General features: G+C 33.1%; 1 long non-coding RNA gene across 1 annotated transcript; it reads left to right on the top strand.

Moving 5' to 3' along the window:
* Window positions 1–795: 795 nt before the first annotated feature.
* Window positions 796–3893, top strand: LOC110624509. The gene is made up of 2 exons (XR_002489425.2): window positions 796–1285; window positions 1698–3893. It is a non-coding gene; the product is annotated as an uncharacterized LOC110624509 (long non-coding RNA).
* The last annotated feature ends 8153 nt before the right edge of the window (window positions 3894–12046 follow it).

Below are 12046 nucleotides of genomic sequence, written 5' to 3' on the forward strand. Positions count from 1 at the left end.
AGACCAGCCTATAGATGTTGTACATTAGCTTACGTTTAACTGATGAGCAAATGGACAATTCATGCTTCTCTACTGAGGTCCCTACTGAAGTCCCTACTGAAGCCCAATAATTAAAACATGACCACTGCTCTGAAATGTTGCATGAACATGTAAGAAATTTATCATCCTTCCCCTCTGATCAATGTCCTGAAAAAAACAAATCATTAGCATTAGAAAATGGCCTAGTATTTATTCCGGAAAAAATTGCAATCTTAAACATACAAGATTAATTAATCGTTCGCATATATGATTTGATCTATACATCACGAATACAAAAATAAATTTAAAGTAGTCGTTGAAAATTGTTGATTTATATATTTAAATTTTGACTAGTAATTTAATTGTAATAGTTTGAAATCTAATAATATAATACGACAGTCGAAAATTATTGTTTTATATATTTAAATTATAATAATAGGTAAGTAAAAATGGTTAGAAATCCATTATTACGATAAAAGATAATGATTTATTTATTTTTTCGTAATATAATAATAAGTAATTAAGAATGGTTAGAAATCCATTATTACGATAAAAATAATGATTTATTTATTTTTTCATAATAAATAAAAATATAATTAAAATTATAATTTTATCAAATATATTTTTTTATAATTTAAATTATTATCAAACTTTACTACAATACTCCATATAAACCTTAAAATGTAATAGTGAATGTAAATGGTCGATCTAATTAATCAGCTCCAGCACATACAAATAGATGTTGAAAACGAGTTGTATGGTGCTAAGGAGATGAATCCGCCAAGGAGATGAATCCACAAAAGGCTGGCCATAAACTTGCAAAGACTCACATAGAGAATAAAAGCTCGAAAGGGTCTAAAAATGGCAAATGTGGGATCAAAACAAGGAACCTCATGAGTGAGATTGGAGGAGCCACTGCACCCCCACAACCCCCTTGAAATAAGGAAGGGGGTCAGGGCCCTGTCAATTCCAGCCCCCACCACTTGAAAACTGCTTGTACAGGACGCAACCACCATGGTTAATAAGAGGTTCATTTTCCCATTCTCAGAATTGGCTAATATTCCCCTTGACATCTGTAGATAAAGCGTAACTTTGGTCGCAGTGAGGATTAAAGATTTTGGTAAATTTAGTACCTAGGATTACGATGTATAACTGTTGTTGGTACACAGTCTCTATCTCTCTACTGACAAATCTCTTAGCACCAACCAATCCTTAAATCTCGTATTCATTACCAGTTCAAATCCCATTATCTCTTCTCCTTCTACAGGTATTTATACCCTTCAAATCTTCAATACCCAGATATCTATCTGTCTTTCTTCTCTATAGTTCTTTGATCAGTCTCTTGTCCATGGCGTTTTTGCTTTCTCTGCGGGTGTATAGTTTCATCTTCCATGTTCTCTCCAGTTCTTTTTGAGTCTTGGGTTCTTGTCAGTTTATGCAAAGAGAATAACTTTATTACTTATTTCACACATCTAGACATGGGCTTCAACCTTTTGAAGCTTTTGTTTTTTTTTTACTAAAAAAAAATGTCCTTTGCTTTGCTTTTTGTTCCTCTTTACTTTTTCTTTCATGGGATGAGATGAGATTTAGGGTTAGGGTTAGGGTTCCCCGTTGTAAAAAGTAATTAGGTGCCAATCTCATCCCTTTTCTTCTCTCTTTTATCTGTTTTGCATGGACAGACGATGATGATGATGATGATTACCAAGATCTAAATCAACATTACACCAGTCACTGTTTGCCGATGGAGCATCATCAAGATTCACAAACTTTATCTGGGGCTCGTGGGGGTGGAGAACTTGGTGATAGTGGCTTTTGGTGTGGTCCCTTTTGCTTCAATCCAAATAGCCCTTTGATATGGGAATCTTGATGATGCTGCAGCGGCAATAAGTGGCTAATTTATCTCCATTTTCAACAGATTATACCCACAAAATCGATCCATATATCGATACAAGCTCCCAAAGATGAAGGTGAAATTTAATATTCTTCACAAAATATGCAACTCTCAGTTGTGATCTTGATACTGCTGCTTATTTCTCTATACATTCGTTGATTTCTTTTTGTTACTATGCACAAATACAGATAGGGTTTTGGGGTTTAAACCCAAAACTTGCACTAGGTTTTATGGTTACTGTTGACCATAATCTTCAACCCATTTGGTAATATAATGTAAATCTCTGTGCTTCTAGTGATTATAACTTTTCTTTCTTTCTTTTTTTCCTTGAGTTTTCTTTCTCTGACTGGCTTTTCTCAGGAGGTTTTTGTACTGCCACCACCTGATCTCGCTAGGTATGTCTGTCCTTTGGCTAACTTCTGTGCCATAAGATATCATTTCGCTGCTTTTATTTCTTGGATCCTCTGGGGCTTATTTGCTTCTCTATTTCTTAATTTTTCTTTAGATCTTGATTTTCTATTTTTTCACTTTGTGATGGAATCATACAGTACTTTTATTAAGATCAGTGACACTATCTCCTCCTTTTCTTTTTCATTGGTGGGGAAGATGTACATGATTTGTTTGGAATATGCAACGAAGTCTCGCCTACAATCATTTTGCTTCTGTTTGTGCTCCTGTACAAGATGAAAATTAAATAGAGGTTCCGTAGTCTCCTGGCCTCTTGAGTGAAAATCTACAGCCTTTCATGGTGGATTTTTCAGATTCGGCTTTTTCTTACTATTTTTATCAGTTTATGTTATTGTTTACCTTTTGATTCTCTGGTTTTTTTGAAATCTTTTGAATGGAAAAGGGGAAAAAAGGGTTTTCTTAATTTCTTTTATTAAAATTACCAAAATCATACAGAAGTTTTTTTTCCATTTCATAGAGGCCTAGAGAGTGGACTGTGTGTGTTTGTGTTTCATTTATTAAGGACCTGATTTCATCTGTTTATTGTTTATGGTTTGATAAATTTATTTACCAAAATTTCAGACCATAAATTATATTAATTTTTTTCCTGTGTGGTTCTTTTTGAAGGAAAATAAATCAAATATTCTGATAGGCAAAATGCTAGATTGAAAGATTTGACATTTTCTCTATTGCCTATTACATGAAGTTCCTGCATTGGTTGCTGTGTAATTCTTCTCCTCTCGTTGAAAGAACGAACGAGATTCTAAATAGGGAGATAATATGCCATTTAATAAATTATTATTTTGTAACATTCATTGAGCCATAAACTTTATGGGACAAAACTCTAATTGGGTTTTGATTATATGCAGAAATTGTTTTTAGCTGGTTCAAAAATTTCCATCTTTTGTAATTACATATAAAAAGCTAATATGATCATTGAAATTTAGTTTAGAATTGGAATAACCTTTGATTATATGTGTTATTTTTCACACTGGACAAACTGTGTTCCATATGCCAAAACAGTAGCTTTGATGATTTTGTGGCTGACTTCTGAAGGAATATAAGCCAAACCATTCTCTTTTCCAACTCATGATCCAGTGAAACTTGATTCAGTACAATACATGTTTCTTTAGCAGCAGATTACTTTGCATATTCAGCTTCTTGTGTGTTCTTCAGCAGTACTAATTGCTTTGGATTCTAAAGAAATTTATTTTCTGTTGTTAATATAGGAAAAGCCCTTTTCTCGGAACTTTGTACTCGGACAACTTTTCATTAAGACAAATTATTTAGTATGCTTGGTATACTTAATCCTTTGCTCACAAAAATGCAAGTTATTTTTTTTTTTCAAATTTAAGGGTTACGATTTTTTGGGAGTATACAGTTCATTGATTTATTGTATAATTTTCCTTGCATTTCTCACTATTATTTGCTTTGATTACCCTTTATGTAGACAATGTAAAGAAGGGTTTGGTATTGTTGTAAACATGAACAATAGAATTTGGAAGTTAATCAGAAGAAAGTTTTAGTTATGGTTTAAGAGAATTTTAAAGTTTCCAGCTCTACTATTTGTTCAATTTGATCTAAACTTATTTAAAGAAAAAAGGATCCAAAGAAAAAAAGATCCAAATTAAATTAACAGTCAAATGATTTCGGAGTTAAATGTTTGTCCGTTAATCTAAAAGTTTAATTATTTTAAACTATATAGAATGCATGAACTTATTATTATGAGTTCAATAATTTCTCAAATTTAAAACAATCAAAATGAAAATTTCACCCCATAGAACAAATTTTATTGATTAAATTGAAAAGAAATTTTTTTAAAAAAATCAATAAGTTAGAAAATACTTCTGGTTCATGCAAGAAAATGAGAGCTCCCTGCACTTAAAAAAAAACACCAACGCAAAAGAAAATATTTACAATCTATCCCAGAAAAAAGGGAAGAGATACCAGAGCTCGAATTCCAGGAGAATGCCATTCTTTCCCTGGATGGGTATGAGAAGACCGAGTGTTTTGACAAATGAAGGCTTCAAATTGAAGAAGCATCATGTATATAAATCCTTTTATTTATTTATTATGAATGTTAATGAAGAAATACGTGAATATTGGTATTGAAATGAAGACAGCAAGGTGTGGAATTCGAGTTTCAATAGAAATTAATTATAAAAAAAAAAGGAAAGTTACCAAATAACTCAAATTAAAGAAATTTCACTAAGAAAAACCTCAGAGAAAAGAGAAAGAATAATGATGTATAAATCTAAATTCAAATGGTTTAATTTTCTCTATGTGAATAATTTCCCATTTAACTCCAACTCAACTGCTTGAAATTGAAGCTACTGAATCTTAATCCCAAAAATAGTTCAAAAGGTTTAGAAAGTATTATTTAGTGCTATTTATTATGTTGAGGTGATATACCAAACTAATCACACTATAAACATATTAATAAAAGAATAAAAAAATTACCCACTAAATTTATATAATTACTGATTAAAAAAAATTATGAAATTTTTATTTTTACCAATGTATTGTATTGATATGCATTATAAAATAGAAGTATTTTTACTATTGGATCATTTAGATATGAACTCTACTCTAAATCTAGTGAACTTCAAAGAAAAAGCAACTTATATTATCCTCTCATTTGAAATTGATGATTTTATAAAAATTTAATTTAATTTAATTCAATTATTTTTTATTAATTTTTTTTGTATAGAATAAAATAATTCATCTCTTTTAATTTATAAAAAAATTATTTTTAAAAGTATATAAATCATTTATGATTTTATAAAAAATTATTTTAATTTTTTTTAAAAAAAAATAAATCATGCTAATTAGAAACTCTAAATCTCAAATGACTGAAGTTGCTGAAAAGGATTTTTGTGGTTGACTGTATATTATATTTATAACTAAAAAGGTCATTTTTTTTCATTTCTATAATTAAAAGAATAGTTTCATACGTCCACAATAAAATTTGTAAAGAGTTACTAACGATATTAACGATGAAAAAGGAAATCCTTAAGAAGCTGGTGAGCTAAACCTGTCTCCTTGAGATTTAGATTATATCGTATATAGAATCAAATTCCAAGATTGTAGTTTATCTCCACGTTCTTGGGAGATCGATACATTCAGCTTAGATATTTCCGTCTTTCTCATAAATCTGACGGTAAATAGACTGGGATTTGAAAGTTAAGAGGCGCACAGAATTACATACCCAATTCAAGGCTGGGCTTCTCACATTGCTGGGCCCAATTTCTTTCTTTCTTTCTCAAGCCCTTTTTTTATGGGCGACGGTATGACGGTGAAGTTAGCTAAACTGTGCCTTTCACACGTGCAGAAAGAGATCGACTTGGTGGGAAAATAGCACGCAAGTTCCTGTTTCCATATCCTTACCAATTGGAACTGGCTGGTGGCTACTTACCCTTTACCAACCACCATCTACGGCCACAAGTTCCACCCCCAAACGCTATTGCGCATTTCCCCAGCTTATTATTCCGGCCATCACCCATGCCTGAGTTCTTTGAATTAAATCCTAAAATACATGTCCTTTAATCAAAATCCTGCCTCAACTGTAATGCTAATCTCAAGAAACATCAATGCCATTGTTGCATGCAATCCGATTGAAGAAACTATGCTGTTCGTATTCTTTCCGATGTTATGGTTTTTCATACATAAGGGTTCACAATAAAAAACAAAGAAATACAAGGAATATGTAAAATATCGAAAATTCCCTAAAAGTCTCTGCCAAACATAACCATAACTTTAAAGAAAACCTAATTTTTATCTCCTAAAATTCCTAATCATCCAAAATTACAGTTTCTATTAAAACTGTATTTACAACAGAAGACGTCTTGCATATATTAAATTAAAGGCCAAGTTTAACCATCAGAAGCAAGCTAATTAATCAAGCACAAGCCTCTCTTCTTGTTCTTGGTAGCATAGTGAAGAAAGCTTCAAGATCAGGAGGATTAAAATACCCGTCCTTGGGTGGGCTTCTCTGCTTGGTACATACGGGTTTCTTCCTTGCCGGCGGTGGTGGACATTCCAACGCCGTCAGTATTCGGCTCTCGCGGTGCATCGGTGTCTTGCAACCTTCGTGATCTGCCTCCATCGTCTTGTAAAACAAGCTTCGACTCTTGAGAGATATCTCTAAATGAAGTGAAAACGATGAAGAAGCCTAGAGTTTGGATTCAATTAAAGAGCGAGTTCTTCATACTTATAGAGATTTAACGACGTTGCCACCAGGCGCTAGCTTGTTCGGGAAGGTGCATTTTGACTTGTAAAATCGTGTGGTGGAAGCAACTCAAGCCGAGCTTACGTGGCATCACGATATAAAAATAATTAAAAAAAAAATTTTCACACACCCGAATTATATATATCTATTTAATATAATTTTAATATCTAATTTAAAATTAAAAAAATATTTTAAATATAATGAAATTCACATATTAATTGGATATACCAAATAACTTATATGTGAAAAATTTTCTTGCTACTTGGCTAATTTGTCGTCCAAAAATTAGTTTTAGCTTATGTGGAACGCCACGTTGGCAATCCTAATATATAATTTTTTTTTTTTTTTGAGCGGGAGAAAGTCCAAGCCTATGGGATGGGCGAGTTTAAAACTGGACCGCAAGTTTAGCTGTCTCACGAGTGAAGGATGGCCCCACCCATGAGTTAGTCTGGTTTGGTGGAGAAAACTGCACGTGTTAAGGCAAGTGTTTGGATTACAACTACGTCGTTTTCTTTGGGCGTCATTCTCATTCATGCGTCGGAGAGTGAGTGGACCAGAGACTACTCTCTTCTTCTTTCTCTTGAAATTAAAGACGGACCTGTCCAGATTCCTCGGCTAGGGCATTATTGGGTTGGACCGGGCCTGATTTTATCAAAACAATTTGGTTTGGACTACGTGAGAAATGTATTGGGTTGGGCTAAATTAATATTTTCCGCATAATAAAAATTTATATTATTTAATATCCTCTCTGTCCAAAAAAATATTTTCAAACAATAAATAATTTTATTTTTATAATTTAATAAAATATCATCAATATGATTAAATAATAAATTTTAATATAACTTCTATTTATATTATTTTTTAAAAATTAAATAATATTTTGTAAAAAAAGTAATTATGTTTATTTCAATATAACTTTTTATTGAGATTTCTTCAAGGTCTTTTTTGATTTTTTTTATAACTCTTACTATTTTTTAGTGACCTTAAATGCACTGTAGTTTACAAAAATAAATTTTTTTTTCAATATATTGCATAAAAATATTAATAAATTTATATATAAATTATTATCTTAAAAAAATAACTGTTATTTTGTAATAAATAAAAAAGATATCATTTTTGTGAGACGAACAAGCATCTCTCTCATTACTAGTTTTATAGTTTTATTATCACGTGCGTCGCCCTCCGATTTTTCATAATTTATAATTTTTATTTAATTTAATTTTAAATGTAATAAAAAATAACATTATTATATTTAATAATCCTTAGTTTATATTTTTATTTTATTCTTTTTAAAGAGTATATCTTATGATGACAATAACTGAATTATTAAATTTTAGTTTAATTGAATAAAATAAATAAATTAAAAATAAAATAAAAAGATAACATATAATTTATTTAATTAAATATTAATGTGAAATAGATTAATTTTAATAATAAAGCTTGTAAGACTTATCAGACAACAAAACATTAAAATTATAGAATAAAAAGAATATATCCATCCAAAAAAATAGTTGTTTCGTTGAAGATTTTTAATAAATAATTTTAGCATATTTAATTAAAAAATATTTTAACAAAATAATTAACTTTGTAACAGGTTAATCTATTTGTTTCCTATAGATTCTTTTTTTTTTTTTTTAATTTTCATAATATAAAGTAGTCGATGTAGAGTTGAAAATAAATTAATATTTTTATTAGAAAATAAAAATCAACTTTAATTAGGAGTGAATGTAGTCCTACTATTAGCTTTGAAATTCTTTATTTTTTTATTTTAAATTATATATTATAGATCCATTATAAATTATAAATTATAAATATAAATATAAATTAAAATACGTTCTGAAACTAAAATGATGTTGTGGCTGGAATGGAACTAGTGCTGTAATTGGCTAATCTTGCAAGACGAAAAAGGTGAAGTGGTGGGTGCTCATGATACCTACTATACACTCAAGTCAATAATTCTGGTGAATGAGACAAATATAAAACTTGAAAATATTTGTATTAGAGAATTGTATACCTTTACCTCTGTGATTATTCTTTTTTTATATTGTAAGAAGATCGAGATAAATATAACATATCTTAATAATCCGGCAATGATATGGACAGCTCATTAATAAGGCATCTTCATCGGCTAATTGGTCGATAATTCTATGATTGTAGGCGTAAGGGGATTTACTGGATTGTAACTATTAACAGTAACTTTCTTATGGAGTTTCATCCTGAAGTTGAGAAGGCGATTCTATCCAACCCAAGGCCGATCTATCTTGAGGCCGACTTGAAGCGCCTAGCTTTCTTCTTTTCTACGGGTGAGGCCACATATAGGTTTATCAGATCTTTGTCACGTGGCCCCGTCTTATGTTGACAACTCAGTGTGTACTTTGGGCGAGTCTTATATAGCATCAGAGGTCCCCCGTTGCTCTTCGATTCTTTAAATTTGAAGGTGACAGTTATCTTCATGATCTGGGGCATATAGCTTGTTTGTCCGGGCTGAGCGCACGATATCCTTGCTTTCTTCTTACTTGCCCTGTCGACTAGTCTATCCAAAATCTTGTTTGGCAAAAATCAATCTGAGTGATGTAGTAATGCTTTGATGAGCTTATGGGCATTTACTAGCCCTAACATGTTTCTGGGCTTTCTCTAACCCTAACGAGCTTATGAGCATTCCTAACCCTGACGTGCTTTCGGACATTCTCGAGCTTTTGGACATTCTTTAGCTGCCTTGACAAGTTTCCTGACATTTTCCACCCCTTGCGAGCTCACAGCTTTGACTTCCTGGCCTTTTAAAGTCCTGAAAGGTTTTCGTGTATTTTTTCAACCCCGACGAGCTTCTGTGTATTTTCTAGCCCTTGTGAACTCCCTGACCTTTCCCAGCCCTGACGAGCTCCTTGGCCTGGGTATGAAATACCTTAGAAACTTCCTGTGAAGCAAGACTAACACTCGGTAGGTCAGCCCTTGGTATTAAATGCCTTATAAACTTTATGCGAAACGGGACTAACACCTAGAAGGTCAGCTTGGCATATACTCGCTTTGAGGTCTAGCCTTAAATGCCTTAGAAACTCTCTACGAAGTGGAAATAACACCTGGAAGGTCGGCCAAGCGTATACCCGCCTTGAGACCTAGCATCATATGCCTTAGAAACTTCCTATAAGGCGGGAATAATATCCGGAAGGTCAGCTTGGCGTATACCCGCCTTGAGGCCCGGCACCAAATGCCTTAGAAACTTCCTGTAATGCGAGACTAACACCGGGAAGGTCGGCCTAACATATATCCTCCTTGAGCCCTGACATTAAATGCCTTAGAAATTTCTTGCGAAATGAGACTAACATCTAGAAGGTCAGCCTAGTGTATGCCTACCTTGAGGCCTAATATTAAATGTCTTAGAAACTTCCTGTGAAGCGGGACTAACACTCAATAGGTCAGCCTGGCGTATACTCGCCTTGAGGCCTGACATTAAATGCCTTAGAAACTTTCCACGAAGTGCGACTAATGCCCGGTAGGTCGGCCTGGCATATACCTACCTTGAGGCCTAGCATCAAATGTCTTAAAAACTTGTTGTGAAGTGGGACTAACACCAGGAATGTCAGCCTGACGTATACCCACCTTGAGGCCTAGTATCACATGCTTTAGAAACTTCTTGTGAAGCGGGACTAATATCCGGAAGGTTGGCCTAACACCAAATGCCTTAGAAACTTTATGTATAGTGAGACTAACACCCGGTAGGTCAGCCTGGCGTATACTCGCCTTGAGGCCTGGCATTAAATGCCTTAGAAACTTTCTACGAAGCGGGACTAATAACCCGAAGGTCGGCCTGACATATACTTGCCTTGAGACTTGGCATTAAATGCCTTAGAAACTTTCAGCGAAGTGGAAATAACACCTGGAAGGTCGGCCTGGCTTATACCCGCCTTGAGGCCGGACATCACATACCTTGTCATACTGGACCCATGTCCAGATGGCCTTGTGACCTTTTATAAATTTATTTATTTTCACGGTCCAATGTTCGAATTATATGCAGGGCTCATGCCTGAATGGCCTTGTGACCTTTTATGAATTTATTTGTTCCCACAGTCCAATGTCTAGATTATAGCCTAGCGATTGCTTTATGATCTTTGTTTATTTATTTTTGTGGTTCAACGCCCGGATTATGGCCTGGCTAAAATTACCTTGTAACCTAGCATGATATGCCTTACTATGCGGGACTGGCGTCCAGATGGCCTTGTAGCTCTTTATTAGGATTAACGTCCAGATGGCACCTTGTGACCTGGCATGAGATGTCTTGTTATGCGGAACCAACGCCCAGATGGCCTTGTGGCCTTTTAGTGGGATTAACACCTGAATGGTTTAACGAAACACGCCAGTGACCTTTAGGGGTGAGCATTCGGTCGGTTTAGTTCAAAATTGAACTGAATTGAATAAACCAAAAACTGAACTTTTAGTATTTATAAAAACCAAATCGAATTGATTTTGATCAGAAATCAAATCGAACTGAACCAGTCTGATTCAGTTCGATTCGGTTTGATTTCATCGGTTTGAATTTTTAATAAATTTTTTATATTTTACCCTTTATTTTTAGTATTTTAAATTTTAATTGAAATATTTTAATCTTAATATGATTTAATCTCTCTATATTATTGAAAATAATATACTATTATTACTAAATTGGTTCTGTTTGATTTTTTTAATTTTTTTCTGATCAAAACTGAATCGAATCGAAATAACTGAAATTTTTGAAATTAAAAATTGAACCGAACCAAAATGAATAAAAAACCAAATCAAAATTTTAAATTAATTCAGTTCGGTCAATTTTTCGGTTTGAACCGAATATTGCTCCCCCCTAGTGACCTTTATTCTTGTCTCCACGCTTTCATCCATCCAAAATTTTTATTTTCCTATAAAAAATAAGCTTGGAGAATGCGTCATAGTTTTATAATATTTCCATAAATTTCAAATATTTTTCTAAAGATAAAATAAAAAGCTTGATCGTCTGCCTTGGCCAATTTCAAAACTTGAAGTTTGATCCAAGAGCTTAACATATGTGACACTCTCCTTATAACCACCCCTATTAGCACTCAATCCTCCTGCAAATACATGAATAACCCCTATAGGTTCACTTTCAAGGGTAGTTTCAGGAATTATTGCCTGGTGCTCGAGCCTCCTGTCTCTTCTATTATTTTTTATGAACTTTCAAAGTGTATCGGTTCTTATTAACCTCTCGATCTCATCTTTCAAATGTCGGCACTCCTCTGTTGTATGTTTGTAATCTTCATAAAAATGACAGTATTTTGTCTTATCTCCCCTTCTGGTTTTCTTAGGGTTGAATTTAGGTGGCTTTCTTAGGGTTGAGTTTAGGAGGCCATTTAACTTTCTTGTCATTTTTCCTGATCCACACTAAAATATGTGTCCGTGAGTCATTCAATAGAGTGTAATTCTTATACTTATCTCAATCATTCTTTTTTCGGGAGACT

This window comes from Manihot esculenta, chromosome 10, assembly GCF_001659605.2.
Source record: "Manihot esculenta cultivar AM560-2 chromosome 10, M.esculenta_v8, whole genome shotgun sequence".
In the NCBI taxonomy this organism is placed as follows: domain Eukaryota; kingdom Viridiplantae; phylum Streptophyta; class Magnoliopsida; order Malpighiales; family Euphorbiaceae; genus Manihot; species Manihot esculenta.